We start from the raw sequence: 16219 nt of genomic DNA, 5'->3' as shown, positions 1-16219 counted from the left end.
AACCCCTTACTAATTCTCGCCCTTTAGCAAATGTTTTTTTAGCTATTTCATGACAATCACATTCTCTGTGAAAATATAAAGCCAATCGTTAAGAGCTTTTTCTTGGTAGGTATATTTGTCTCTATTCTTCATTAATATGCTTCCAATATCATCGGTTAATGTAGATTTCTAATATGATTCATCTCTGCAGATACTGTATTTTGCAGTGAATTTATTATGAGGATCAATTTTTGTCTTTTCTATGACTTCATTGAATCTCATGCAACTGAGCGTTTCTGCATTTCGGTTCCAACACAACGTTCACTATAAAGAAAACGCCTATTCTTAATCATGAACGGTATAGTGAACAAAAAGCCACATATTAGCGCTCAATGGAAAGCAAATAACGGAACGGCAATAACAGAGACGAAAGGCGATTACAGCGTTCAGTCAACAATAATGATTTCAAAATGGCAAAATGATCGATTGCTTCTGCTCAGAACTGAATGTGCCAGACTGAATCCCACAGACAAGCTTCAGTCGAAAGACGTTGATACACACAACCACAACCGACTCGTCTGTTTACGTTCTATTGTTCCGACAGACTCGTTTCGCTCAAAAGAATGAATGAATAGTGCAGCCGATGCGCAGAACTACGACCGACTAAATAGATTGACTTCATTTGTCTGCTCCCATAAAGTGATAGCCCTCAGAAGAATGAGTGAATTATGCATCTGAAGGAGTCGGTTGTTTTTATTCGGATGTCTCATCACAAAATATAGAGCGTCTCTGCTGGCTGATGGGACGTTCTCACCCGAAACAGCTCGATTTTCGCTTTCCCGTGATCTAGCACGGAGCGCTAACGCATCAGCGTGGAAGGTTGGAAGCCGTGGGAGGCGGACTTCCCCGGCGCGGCATGCACATCTCTCACTGTCGCTGTTGCCTCGGGGCGTGCCCACGCGATCCGCAGCGGTCGCCGATATTTTACGTCTGGAAAAATGGGCGCCACCCACACCTCCGGCCCCTCCTCTCTCCGCCCCACCCCCTTCTCGCCCTCCTCTCCTCCGCTGGGGCGGGCCACTCTGACGCACACCATGAATCCGGCGTCCTGCGAGTGAGCTCTATGATTTATTTAGCGGCGGCCGGAATCTCGTTCCTTTCTGTCAGTAACGAGCAACTCGACCCGAAAAGATTAAAGTGTCCGACCTCGCGGGCAGAACTCCCTGAGGCCCCGTAGGAGAGTGTTGAGCTCTGACGAACGGGAGCCTCCGCGTCTCCAACAGCGCCTAGCTGAAGCGGACTATCTACATCACTGGAACAGAGGCCACTGCACGAAATTCGAGTGAACTATCTCACAAAGCTTGTAGGAGGTACGTGACAAGTTTTTACCGGCGAGCAGTATTTTGCAACGGCACTCATGAACAAATGGATGGGACGAATGCTGGAGTTGACATGTTTCTGTTTCAAACCACTTGTTAACACTGACTGAAATAACAGCATCATAAACCATAACTACCATCAACTCATTTTAATCTCTGTGGTCAATAGTAGTTTCACCGTGAAGAGTAAAAGCGATTTCTGCAGTGAGTACACAGTATAGCTGGTGTTATAACAGCATAGCTCCCCTCGATCCTTCCCATCATTCCTAATCCATTCACGGAAGCATAGCTAATTTCTACTGCTGTCACTGGTAACGATTCGTCAGACAAATTACCTTACTTACTGGTGGTAATTTTTGATATAAAACTAAATAGAATTTGACATAAAATGACACACTGTTGAGTGATAATGATATATATGACTTTTATTTCACTCTCTTGATAGCAAAATTTCTTGAATAAAATTACCGCTTTGAACGAGGGTGAGTCAAGGGAAATTCTTAAATATTTTTTAAAAATATTATTTATTGTGCAGAAGTGGTACAAAGCTGTATCAGTTTTCAACATAATCTCTCGCATGCTCTATGCAAGTCCTCCACCACTTACAAAGCGCAAAAATTCCTTTAGAAAAAAATTGTTTTGGTAGTCCGCGCAACCACTCATGCACCGCGTGGCGTACCTCTTCATCAGAACAGAACTTCTTCACTCCCATTGCGCCTTTCAGTGGTCCATACATATAGAAATCACTTGTGGCAAGGTCTGATGAGTATGGTGGATGAGGAAGACACTCAAAATGCAGATCTGTGATTGTTGCAACTGTTGTACAGGCAGTGTGGGGCCTTGCGTTGTCATGTTGCAAAAGGACACCTGCTGACGGCAATCCACGTCGCTTTGATTTGATTGTAGGCCGCAGATGATTTTTTAGGAGATCTGTGTATGATGAACTGGTGACAGTGGTCCCTCTAGGCATGTAATGGTCCAAAATGACGCCTTTTTCGTCCCAAGAGAGAGGCAGCATAACCTTCCCTGCTGATGGTTCTGTTCGAAACTTCTTTGGTTTTGGTGATGAGGAATGGCGCCATTCTTTGCTCGCTCTCTTCGTTTCCGGTGGAAGTGAACCCAGGTTTCGTCCCCTGTAACGATTCTTGCAAGGAATCCATCACCTTCTCGTTCAAAGCGCCGAAGAAGTTCTTCACAGGCATCAAAACGTCGTTCTCTCATTTCAGGAGTCAGCTGCCGTGGCACCCATTTTGCAGACACTCGTGAAACTGGAGCATATCATGCACAATGAGGTGTGCTGACCCACGACTAATCTGTCAACATGCTGCAATACCATTCAGTGACACTCGGAGGTTTTCCTTCACTATGGGTTCATCTGCTGCAATGTTCTGTAGAGTCACAACTCATTGTGCCTGACCTGGACGAGGAGCATCTTCCACTGAAGTCACACCACTTGCGAACTTCCTACTCGATTCGTAGTCTTGCTGCTGTGAGAAACATGCATCACCGTACTGAACCCTCATTCGTCGTTGAATTTCAATAGGTTTCACACCTTCACTAAGCAAAAACCGAATCACAGAACGCTGTTCTTCCCTGGTGCAAGTCGCAAGTGGGGTGGCCATCTTGATACTCATACTGCGACTGCATGTGTGCATCTGCACTATGCTGCCACCTACAGGCCATTCTGCACGCTGTTTGTAGCACGCTTAACAACTTACAGGATAACGGCGCGAAATTGCTGTTTGTTATTACAAATTTAAGGTTCCCATTTGACTCACCCTCGTTGTATGCCGTAGCCATCTTCAGAATCTACAATAAAAGTGAAAGAAAATATATTACTAGCTACTATAGTAAAAGGTTAAAAGGAAGACAGTCGTTACAAGAAAACACAATATATCTCTCATTCTGCTGCACTGTAACAGGTGATGGCATGTAAAAATGACACACGCCAAAACGGTCATGCGTACTTTAGGCAGCTGTAGATGGGATGCAAAGTGATCCTAGAGATCACTGGTTCATGCATGACGTAGATGTACTCTCTCTCTCTTTTATTTTATTTTATTTAACTGTTTTTCTTTTGAGTCATTAGCCTTCTGACTAGTTTGATGCGGTCCATCACGAGTTCCTCTCCTGTGCAAACTTCTTCATCTCAGTGTAGCACTTGCAACCTATGTCCTCAGTTATTTGCTGGATGTATTTCAGTCTTTTTTTTTCCTCTACAGTTGTTACCCTCTGCAGATCCCTCTATTACCATGGAAGTTACTCCCTGATTTCCTACCAACCTGTCCCTTCTTCTTGTCAGTGTTTTCCATATACTCTTTTCCTCGACGATTCTCCGGAGAACCTCCTCAGTCTTTACCGTACCGATGCTGCTAATTTCCAACATTTTTCTGTTACACCACATCTTAAATGCTGAGATTGTCTTCTCTTCCAGTTTTCCCACAGTCCATGTTTCACTACCATGCAATGTTGTGGTCCAAACGTACATTCTCGTAAATTAATTCCTCAAATTAAGACTTATGTAGACTTCTCTTGGCCCGGAATGCACTTTTTACCATTGCTAGTCTGCTTTTAATGTCCTCCTTGATCCGTCCTTCATGGGTTATTCTGCCATCTGAAATCTTCCCGAATGTTCCAGACTATTCATAAACGTTCCGGAACATTCCGGATCATAACGGAATATTCCGGAACATTGTGGAATGTTATAGAATGCTCTCGAATACTCTCGAATGTTCTAGAATGTTCTAGAATACTCTCTAATGCTCCTGAATGTTCTAGATATTTCTATAGGGCGTAACGTCCAAGTCCTTATATCTTCAAAAGCACGTCCTTCTGGTAAAAACGGGAACCTTCTTCATGGATGGGGGATAGAGGGCTACATCTCCACATGACTCCTCTGATCGTACCGTGACTCGTTTCTGAGTTATACTGGCACGTACGTTGTACACTTACTTTTCTAATATATATTCTTTACCCTATAATTTACCCAGTTTTTCCCAGAATTTCGAACATGTTACACCACTGATCACTGTCGAACGCTTCTTCCATATCGACAATCCCACAGAAAGTGTCTTGATTTTGCTTTAGTCTTCCGTCCATTATCAACTGCAGTTGCCTCTCTGGTGTCTTTATCTTTCCCAAACCGGAACTAACCCTCACCTAATACACCTTCAATCTTCTTTTCAGTTCTTATGTATATTGTTCTTGCAACAACATAGATGCATGAGCTGTTAAGCTAATTGTATGATAATTCTCCCTCTTGTCGGCTCTTGCAATCTTCGAAACTGTGTAATGATGTACCTCCGAATCTCAGATGGTATATCGCCAGACTCATACATTCTGCACACGAACGTAACTAGACGTTTTGTTGCCACTTCTCCCAATGACTTCAGAAATTCTGATGGAATCTTATCTATCCTTTCTACTTTATTCGACTTTAAGTCTTCTAAAGCACTTTTAAATTCTGATTCTAATACTGGATGCACTGTCTCATCTACATTGACTGCTGTTCCTTCTGCTATCCTGTCAACAGGCAAATATTCCTCCTCTTCCCTTCCTTCAGTGTACTCCTTCCACCTATCCGCTCTCTCCTCTACTTTTTAACATGGAATTCCCGTTGCATACATGATGTTGCCTCATTTACTTTTAATTCCATCGACGGTTGTTTGGGCTTTCCTACACGTTGAGTCAGTCATTCTGATAATCATTTATTTTTTGCTTTATTCGCACTTTTATGCAGCCATTTCTCTTTAGCTTCCCTGCACTTTGTCTTTATTTCATTCCTAAGTGGTTGTATTTCCGTGTTCCTGAAGTACACTGAACATTTTAGTACTTCCTTCTTTCGTCGAACATCTGAAGTATTTCTCATGTTACCCATATTTTCTTCGCTGTTACCTTCTTTGAACCTACTTCTTTTCTTTTCGACTTCTGTTATTGCCCATTCTACGGCTGTCCATTCCTCTTCGTCTGAACTGCCTACTTAGCTATTCCTACAGGCTCAGAGAACTTCAAGCATGTTACTTCATTCCTTAGTACTTTTGTATCCCACTTCTTTGCGCATTGATCCTTCCTGGCTAGTCTGTTAAACTTAAGCTTACTCTTCATTACTACTAAACTGTTATCTGAGTCTGCTCATGCTACACTTTACAACTCAGTGTCTAATTTCGGAGTCTCTGCCTGACTGATGTAAAAAAAAAACCTCCGTCCGAACAAGTTTTGGAAGGCCCAACGGTACCGACCGGCCGCCGTGTCATCTTCAGTTCACAGGCGTCACTGGATGCGTATATGGAGGGACATATGATCAGCACATCGCTCTCCCGGCCGTGCCTCAGTTTCCGAGACCTGAGCCGCTACTTCTCAATCAAGTAGCTCCCCAGTAGCCTCACAAGGGCTGAGTGCAACCCGCTTGCCAACAGCGCTCGGCAGACCGGATGGTCACCCATCCAAGTGCTAGCCCAGCCCGACAGCGCTTAACTTTGGTGATCTGACGGGAACCGGTGTTGCCACTGCGGCAAGGCCGCAGGCGCCTGGCTGATGTAATATAACTGAAATCTTCCCGTATCACCCAGCCTTTATTACGAATATCTCCTCCTTTTGCGATTTTTGAAAAGAGGACTCTCTATTACTAGCTGAAAGTTATTGTAAAACTCAATTAGTCTTTCTCCTCTTTCATTCCCACTACCAAGCCCATATTCTCCCCTAACACTTTCATCTACTCCTTCCCCTACAACTGCATTCTAATGCCCGATTACTATTAGACTTTCATCTCCCTTTACGTACCGAATTACGTGTTCAATATCCTCATATACATTCTCTATTTCTTCACGTTCTGCTTGCGACGTCGGCACGTATAGCTGAACTACTGAACTATCGTTGTTGGTGTTGGTTTGCTGATGATTATAATACACTGAACTGTTCACAGTAATTTACGCTATAACCTACCTTCGTATTCATAATGAATTCGATACCCGTAAGACCATTTTCTGCTGCTGTTGATATTACCCTATACTCATCTGACCATGAATGCTTCTCTTCTTCCCATTCACTTCACTGACCCCCACTATATCTAGACTGAACCTTTTCTATTCCCACTTCAGATTACTCACTTTCCTACCACGTTCGGACTTCTGACATTCCATGTCCTGACTCGTAGAACGTTATCCTTTAGTTGATTGTTCAGTCCTTTCCTCACGGTCACCTCACCCTCGGCAGTCTAGTCCTGGGGATCGGAATGGGGGACTAGTCCGAAATCTTTCGCAAAATGGAGAGATCATTATGACACTTTTCAGTTACGGACCACATGTCCTGTAGATACACATTATGTACCTTTAAGTCAGTTTTCTGCCTTGCGTTGTGTATCCTCATGCCGCTGTTCATTGCTGATTCTTCCGTTTTTAGGTGCAGTTTCGCAGCCCAAGGGGAAGAGACTGCCCTGACCCTCTCTCCACTACTCTGCTTTCTTTGACAAGGCCGTTGGTTGAATGACGCTGACTTCTTATGCCGGAAGTCTTGGGCCGACATTGAAATGATATTTACTCAAAATCTAAGCCATGGCAGGGTTCGGAAACCGGGACCGAGATCCTTCTGACTACTAATGAAAGACCAAGGGTGCTTTTCCCAAACATTCATTCATAAATGCATATTTTTAAAATACATTCAGTTGTATGTAATCAAGCAGGAATAAAAAAAAAATGTTTAACCGTATGAAACATGTTTTCGACTTCTGACAGTTAAAGCTGGGCAGTGTCTTAAAGCAAAAGTTTTATTTCGAAATTTATGAAGAACTTATTTCCAGACATTTGAGTTCTTAGTCAGAAGTGTTATTGCGCACCATCGTAAGCTTGCAAAGGCCAGCAGTGTCGTAGTCATCTACAGAGCTTTGTGGACGCACGGCACACTGGGCAGTGGCCCACTCCTTGCGGGTGCGTCCGCTACCCTGAATAGTACAGCAAGAACTGTAGTCAGGAGAAAGCAACATGGATCTACGATTAACCGGCGCCATCTATCATCCATCAGTTGCATTTCATTATCTTTCTATTATAAATTATCGTACCTTTTACTTATTTTAATGAAACACTCTTGTAATCTACTTCTTTTCGTTACTTTACTTCTGTTCCCGTTCGATTTCCATTTTTATCACTTACTGTTCGAATCAAACTCTAAAATGGAGTATGAGAAGCAGGATAATATGTACGCCCTAAAGATTTATTCCGTCTTCTTCCTTTACAAACTACAAGGGTCGGAACTTCAATAGCATCAATTGTTTATTCACAGCTCGTACAAAACAGATAATTGTTTCGAAGTTTTACTGACCATCAAAGTATTCACCAGCATTGTGTGTAACCCGTTGCCAGCGATGTGGAAGCCGTAGATACTCTTAGCAGTGCCAGGTTTGTGGACAGTTCGAGCGGCGCAGTCTAATGCCGAGGAATTTGCAGCAGTTCTGAAGCGAATGCCATGAAGTGTTTCCTTCAGTTTAGAAACTGAGTTGAACTCTCGACGGCTTAAGTCAGGGGAGTGCAGTAGGAGGTATAGCACTTAGCAGCCCCATCAGTCAATCAGGAACAGCTTCCACTGTACGTGCTTGAGCACTGCCCTACAAAATGATGGTCAGGTCCTGCAGAAAGTGCCATTACTTCTGTCTCTATGTTGTTAATTTTTGGAACAAAATCCACGACCAGCTCAGAGACAGAAGTGATGCCACTTTTCTCCTCTGCAGAAATTCTGGAAATAATTTTTCAGCCTCCTTTATATGTACATCAGATGTCGAGCTGATGATGAGGGTAAGATGTTACTAATATATGCCACATAACTTTTTAGAGTAAGGTTTCCCAGAAAAGAAACAAGTAAAAAGGGAAGAATGAAATATAATGTGGAAGTGTTATGTGAAATGATAGTTTCCTTGTTATTATTATTAGTATTAGTGTTGTTTACCTATACATCAGTTTTTACTACACTCATACTCTCTGTTGTATAAGTAATTCTCCCTTGTGTATTATATTATTCCTAACTGCCTTTTTAAATAAGGATTTTCTAGTAATCTCTTCAAACGCTTTGGGAAATTTTTTGGTAGCTTTATTTCTCGATAGAAAATGCTGTTTTGAATGTTATTTTCATCCTTTTTTGTTAAATGAAAGTCTGGATTTGTTTCATGACCATTGACAGAGCTGTTTGTTCAGTAATTATCAAATGTTATTTTTATGTGCACAATTGACTGGTAAATGTACTCATGTTATATTAAATGTCCAGTTATTTGCACAGACCTTTACAATGAGCTCAAACACATAGCCTTTCTATGTAACTTGAAAACTGTGTTCATATTTTGTGCATTTGATCCCCAGCAAACAATTTTGTAGCTAAGAATTGAGTGCACACATTAATAGTAAATAATTAAAAAGACAATGGCTTAGAACTCTAAGAGCAAACATGTTGATGCCATTCTTTTTGTAATTATCTTTGTGTGTTCATACTACTTCAACTGATAATCAACTGATAATCAATAATCATTCCTAAAATTATGTTTTTGTTGCGAACCTTCATTCAGATCAAGAGAGCTATTTTACTTCTTGAAACTGAAATTCATAGCTTTTATTTCTTTATGTTCAAAGTCACTTTACTGCATACTGAACAATTTTGGCTTCCTTGAAGCTTTTATTTCCTTTCTCTGCAAATATTTATCTTGTGTTCTATGCGATATTGTTGTCAACACCAAAAAGAACTTCTGCCCCATGACGTAAACTATCGTGAAAGTCACTGACTTATAATAGGAATAGTACTGGTTCTAATATGATATCTGAAGAACATTTACGTTGCTGGATCTGTTTCTGATAGATGTATATCTCAAAGTTTGGCCTTATTTGAGATTCGTGTTACCTCTACTCTTTGTACACTGTCCTCTAGGTACGATCAGAAGTAGTCATTAAGTTCGCTTCTTATTACTATCTTCTGAAATCCTTCGGTCAACAGCAGTAAAAATCTTAACAAATCTAAGAATATTCCTGTGATGCACTCATCCTTGTCAAAAGCATGAAGTATCAGGTTTATGAATTATATTTTGTCTGATTCTAAGGCTGATTCACTTACAATGCTGTATTTCTTCACATAATTCTAAACCTATTTTTCGTAATTGATTGTATCATTTTTAAGAACGGTGTCAGCAGGAAAAGGCTTCTTCTGCATTACCATTTTTTAGCAGAGGCACCACACTTGCCTGTTTGAAACACATTGTAAATTTCCCTAATGCGAGTAACTCATTTACTGTGCCTGTTAAAAGAATTTTTATACACCATATGTACTTTTTTGGCACACACATTGGTGCTTCATTTTGTACGTTCGGTACAGTTTTACAGAATTCCTGGTCTGCACTTGGTAATGACATCACTGTATTTAGTGCACAATTATTTGGGATTTTTGTGTTAAATTTTCAGCAATAATGGTAAAACGCTCTTTCAAACTGGTTTCGAATGTTAACTCATCACAGAACTAAAGGAATTAGTTACAAAGGGAAACAGTCACTATAAGCTGTGTATTCATCTTAAAACATCTACTACGAAGTGATCAGTTAGCGATTTCGTTCCTTGATCCGTCCTTTTCATTTGATGATGGGTGACGTCCGAAATCAGAACCCCCCTGTAACGTTACGAACTAAAATGTGATCTTAAATTCTTGTCCAGCAGAAAAATGTTCTACGTTCAGACAAGACTTTAAGCTCATTGAAATCTGAAAGAGGCAACGCTTTGTATTCAGCGTAATCCAGTGGCTATGGTGGTCGAACACAAATTGTTGTGCATTGTGTGGTCCTGAAGATAGCCTCTCTCTCTCTCTCTCTCTCTCTCTCTCTCCCCCTCTCTCTCTCTCTCTCTCTCTCTCTCACACACACACACACACACACACACACACACACACACTCTATACGTGAAGATACATCCCTCCTTCTGCCTTTCTTCCTTTAATTTTTTTCTTTTACTTTTCCCCGATTTTCGGAGTGAGGTAATTTTGACTGAAACACGACTTCTCTATACTGTTAATAAAACTTATGTGTACCGAGATTGTAGTGCAATTCCGTCAGGCTCTTAAATGGTATGGTGTAAAATATCTGTCGATTTGCTGTTCCTGTGTAGGGAGGAAACGCACTGAAATAACGTTTTGAAATGGAAACAGTGCCTTACCATTAAAATTTTCTGAGTTTTGATACTGGACCTTTGGAACTTAAAGAAGGAAATGATTCTCCTCCACATTCTCACAGCAGTGTGGCTTTAGTCCAAAGTAAGAATACTGTCACTCCCTCGCCCTTGCAGCAGGTGGGTGGTGCTGCAAAAGGTTAATACATTTACATTTTGTGTGCAACATTCTGGTGTAAGAGACACTGTCACATACCAAAATATTCCTCCATTATGGCCAAAGCTGTTCCGTGCAGTACTACAAAGAGGAATCTAGCGTATGTTGCGTGGGACCTTGGTCTTCATTTGGCCGTGCTCTGCTATAGCTGAGGCAATTACATGTCCTAGTGGTTGTGCTCGGTCTCTCAGAGTAGTGTTTCGCGGAAGCGCTTGCAGACCAGGTCCCTTCCTGAGCACCTGTTTCAGTGGCTTCCGTGAATTCTGCTCTTCCAGACACACCTGTTGCCTTCAAGCGCTTGCAGATTGTTTCCTACAAGATATGGAATGTCATTCTGTGGAAAACGAATAGCGTATGCGTTATTTCTGTCACTAATGCACCTGTTCTTAGCTGTAAGGCCGCTTTCATTTCTCTAAAACTGTCGTCTTTGATCTTCAGTTGCTGATATCATTCTTATGTTGCTTTCCAAATGGAATTTAACCGTAACTGTGGCGGAACTAGACTGACCACAAAGGACAGGATAAACTATATTTCTGTCCACGAAGCTCACTGCAAACAACCCTTGTCCCCTGATTTCTTAAAGAAATAGAACTCCCATGAATAAAGCAACTAATTTGTTTAAATGAGATAATGTGTGAGTATTCTGCGCAACCTACTGTATATGGCTGAAGTTAGTAAAGAAGTAGTAAATTAAAATAACGTACCTGATACTGAAATTCTGCTGCATGAACAGCGAAAAAGTAGCAAGTTACAAATATTTTTAACATTATTTTGTAGAAGATGTCAACGAGAGAAGTTTCGAAATTATTTGAAATTTCGGGGCGTATTCGGAAAGTAAATTCCGATTTGGCACGAAATGGAAACCACTGTACCTGATACTGAAATTCTGCTGCATGAACAGCGAAAAAGCAGCAAGCCACAAATATTTTTAACATTATTTTGTAGAAGATGTCAACGAGAGAAGTTTCGAAATTATTTGAAATTACGGGGCGTATTCGGAAAGTAAATTCCGATTTGGCACGAAATGGAAACCACTGTGAAAATCCGATGAATTTTTGCATAGATGTGTTGGGCAGTGTCTCTAGTTTGCCTGCAGATACCGCAACGTTACTCTTTCCAGTTCGGGGCACACAATGATCGCGTAGAAATGCCTACAACAACAGTGTCTACCACCAAGTATGTGGATCTGGTGAGAGATTTCGCCTGAAGCTATGCATCCCACATAACATAAATGTCAGCGTTTCTTTCTTCAAGAAAATTCTCAGCCGCATTCTGTAGGGGCAATGAAGACACTTCTGCAGCATTTTCGATGGGAAGTGTTTGATCACAAACAATGCAGCCCCTAATTGGCTCCCTCCAGCGTATATCTCTGCACACATGATCCTCTGGCTATGAAGACAAGATTTTGGCGCAAACAACGAACGGCGGACCAGCACAGAGAGTTGACAGAAAGCACAGGTAGCTGCTTTCTGTGATGAGTGTACTAGAATGTTTGTACGACGCTACCACAAATGTCAAAGTCGGGGCGACAACTGTTTAGATAGGTGGCTTGGAGGTGTGGCTAACTGTTAGGAATAAAAAATTTCTGAAACGTCTTGTCACAGTTCACGCGGCACCCTCCGTCGGAGGTTCGAGTCCTCCCTCAGGCATGAGTGTGTGCGTTGTCCTTAGCGTAAGTTAAAGCTAGATTAAGTAGTGCGTAAGCTCAGGGAGCGATGACCTCAGTAGCTTGGTCCCATAAGACCATACCACAATTTTTTTTAAATATCTGATTTTCACTATGGTTTCCATTTCGCGACCAATCGGACCAGATGGAAGTAGGTAAGTAATTTCACTCTCGAACATTGGATGAATATAGTCTGGGTAATGAGTTATACTGTCTCAAAACGTATTAACAATTTCCAACTTGATAGTGGCTTATTCTGTTAAACTTTTAATGCAAGGTTATACCCCTTAATGAGTAGATTACGACAGCATTTGAAATTTTTAAATTAGATGAAAAATTATTTAAAAGATACTGAATATCAAATTTTTATTGCCCCTGGAAGCAGTTACATAAGCTACTTTTTTCTTGACTCGGATGGTGTATCCGTTTAGTAATATACTATTTTTTCCATGGTTTGATCTGTCGCGAAATGGAAACCACAGGGAAAATCAAGAATGTTTTATTTGCAACAGTTAGCTACACCTTCCAGCTACTTCTCGACATAGTCGTCTCTCGGACTTAGACATCTATCGTAGCGTCGTACCCACTTTCCAATACTCTCGTCGAAGAAGGCATCAGGCTGTGCTCTCCGCCGATTGTCTACGTTGGTCTACAGCGAGCTGTCTGTGCCAAAATGTTGTCTTCATAGCCAGCGGTTCATGGGAGCAGAGATGAAAATCAGAGGGAGCCAAATCCGGGTTGTAAGGAGGGTGATCAACCACTTCCCACCGAAAAAACTCCAATCGCGTTTTTATGGGCTTTGCAGTGTGCTGCTCAGAATTATCATGAAGAAGAAAACGCATGACAGTTAAGTTATGTGGGAGCCACTATTTTCGAGTCATCTTTACGTGCTCACTGCACTGAAAAAAGAGTGACGTTAAGCGATCAAAGGGCGTACTAGATACACTGTCCAACACATCCGCGCAGAGGTTCATCGGATTTCTCACTATTGTTTCCATTTCAAGACTGATTGCGCCTTAACATTCCCATACATGTGTTGTGGCGTTGTGATATTACCAAGGAAGTATATAAAGAGGCACATGCAGTAACTGGCGCTGGACAGTGTGTACAGGATGAAGAAAAATTCACTCTGGTTTTCCAGAGTGATTTCACCTATCACGAATAAAAAATTTATCAAATTTCCTAACCGTGCATATTTTAGGCAGAAAATGGACGTGAAAGGATGACAATGTGGCAAGACTATGCGACAAAAAAATGTTAAAATGTGTGTGAAATCTTATGGGACTTAACTGCTAAGGTCATCAGTCCCTTAGCCTACACACTACGTAACCTAAATTATCCTAAGGACAAACACACACACCCATGGCCGAGGGAGGACTCGAACCTCCGCCGGGATCAGCAGCACAGAGTATGACTGTAGCGCCCTAGACCGATCGGCTAATCCCGAGCGGCACACTTTGTGACAAGTATCTTCATTCAATACAGCACCCATTTAGCGCAATGTGTAGAGTTTGGGTTCGAACGCTCAGCTGTCACAGGAGGTGGACTTAACCACTGTGTCTTGCTTCTGTTGATATAAATACCCCGCACTGTGACACGCCGGCATGAGGCACTTGGCTGAGAATACTGGAAATACAGGGCGGCCAAAACGAAACTAACCCAGGAAATACACTCATGTTCAGAAAAAGTAGACACATTACACGACTATAGATAGGACGTTCATATTCACAGGGCAAGTGCATTAGTGAGTTCTGCAGAAATGGTTACTATTTCAGTCACCTCGGGTCAGCATGCGTCCTGTTTCCTACAAGGCACAGAGTTCACCATGGGCTCTGATAACTTGTTCCATGCGTGATGGCATCGACGCGTATAAGGTGCGAGTGGCATCCTGTGGTATAGTCATCATGCTGCATTGTCCGCAGCTCGTGGTCTTGCGGTAGCGTTCTCGCTTCCCGCGCACGGGGTCCCGGGTTCGATTCCCGGCGGGGCCAGGGATTTTCTCTGCCTCGTGATGACTGGGTGTTGTGTGTCTTTCATCATCATTTCATCCCCATCGACGCGCAAGTCGCCGAAGCGGCGCCAACTCGAAAGATTTGCACCAGGCGAACGGTCTACCCGATGGGAGGCCCTATCCACACGGCATTTCGATTTTCCATCATGCTGCATTCAGCTGGTTTCAAAGATTATCTGTGTTGGTTGGCAATGGGTCACAGCGCTGCACCCGTCGATTCACCATATCCCATACACTTTCGACTGTCGTCAAGTCTGGCGACTTGCAGGGCCAAGGCAAAACGCTGACACCCTGTGACACCAAGAACTCAAGTGTTCGCGCAGCAACATGTGGTCGCGCATTGTCTTGCTGAAAAGTGGCTTCTAGGGTGTTGTGTAGAAAGGATATGGTTACGGGTCGCAGGATGTCATTCACGTAGACCACATTGCTCACAGTGCTCTGGACATGCACCAAATGTGATTTGGGATTGTATCCAATGGCGGCACACACCATAAGGTTCTGAGTCGTTGCTGCATGTTTGGCGCGAATGCAGTCACTGTGGTGCCAGCCCCCTGTCTGCGGCGAACCAAAACGCGGCCATCGTTTTAAAACAAGCAGAACCTGGAATCGTCAAGAAACACTATCTGATACCATTCCTGTCCCCGGTGACATTTTTCCGGTCACCGTTGCTGTATAGCATGTTTCTAAACATTCATCAAATGTAGGTAGAGAAGTGAATGCCGCACACGTAAGCCATGACGCAATAAACTGCGACGGACTGTCATCCCTGATAGTGTATGATGTGTTACACTTTTCCATTGATGTGCCAGAGCCGATGAGGACGCAGATCTGTCCTGCAACGCCGTTCGGATGAGGCGTCGATCTTCTGGAAGGGTGGTCTGGATGGCGCGACCTGACCCATCTCGTTGTATTCTGTGGTCTTCCGTGAACCATTCTGCACACACCCGTTGCACTGCCGAAACACATCAACTCACACGAGCAGCAATTCCCCAGAAGAATACATCGCATTCTCTCATACCAATAATGCGCCCTTTTTGAAACTCACTGATTTGATGGTACGGTTCTCGTATATGTCTGCATTCTGCATGTCTGCTCAACTCACGCATTACCTTCCGTTTATAGTGACAACGAGAACCACAGGTACATTTTATCGGTAGGTGGTGTTGCGCCGCGATATTAATGTTGACCTTGAAACCAATGGCCGACATCGTTCAAATGCTAATCGTTTCTGTATATGTATGTGTTCTGTGAATATTGATGTCCTATTTCTTGTCGTTCAAGGTGTTCTGTTTTTCCTGAACATGAGTGAATTTCATGCATCTTAAGGTAGGCAACCCAATTACAAGGTGTGTAAGAAAGGTGATAATGCTGACAGCACAGCGAGAGATCTGGCAACGTTGTGTTATTCTACTTGTGTAGATCGATGTGTTCATCCCTTCCAGATTCTGAGTTCGTGTTTCAGATACATAGAGCCATCACGTGAGTTTCGAGCACGCCATCAATGAAGTTGTGTGTTTGTTGTGTGTTACGAATATGGAACAGCGGAATTTAGAGCAACGTTTGCCATAAAGTTTTATGTTAAACTTGGGGAGTTCCTCATAACGGAACAGAAGGACAGCTGAAGAAACATCTGCGTTGAGGATTGCTAATGGTCACGAATAAAAAAAATATTTAAGTATGTGTGAAGTCCTATGGGACCAAACTGATGAGGTCATCGGTCCCTAGTCTTACACACTACTTAAACTAAATTATGATAAGAACAACACATACACCTTTGCCAGAGGGAGGACTCGTAGCTCCGGTGCAGTCCGTGCAGTCCGTGACATTGAGCCTCAAACCGCTTGGCCA

The 16219-nt window shown here is 42.5% G+C and overlaps 1 pseudogene; it reads right to left on the bottom strand.

Annotated features, from left to right (window-relative positions):
- Nucleotides 1-5764: 5764 nt before the first annotated feature.
- Nucleotides 5765-5882, bottom strand: LOC124559642 (annotated as a pseudogene).
- Between the last annotated feature and the right edge of the window lie 10337 nt (nucleotides 5883-16219).

The sequence above is a fragment of the Schistocerca americana genome, chromosome 1 (assembly GCF_021461395.2).
Source record: "Schistocerca americana isolate TAMUIC-IGC-003095 chromosome 1, iqSchAmer2.1, whole genome shotgun sequence".
NCBI classification, from domain to species: domain Eukaryota; kingdom Metazoa; phylum Arthropoda; class Insecta; order Orthoptera; family Acrididae; genus Schistocerca; species Schistocerca americana.
The sequence above is the reverse complement of the archived record's forward strand: the minus strand, read 5'-3'. Positions and strand labels throughout refer to the sequence as shown.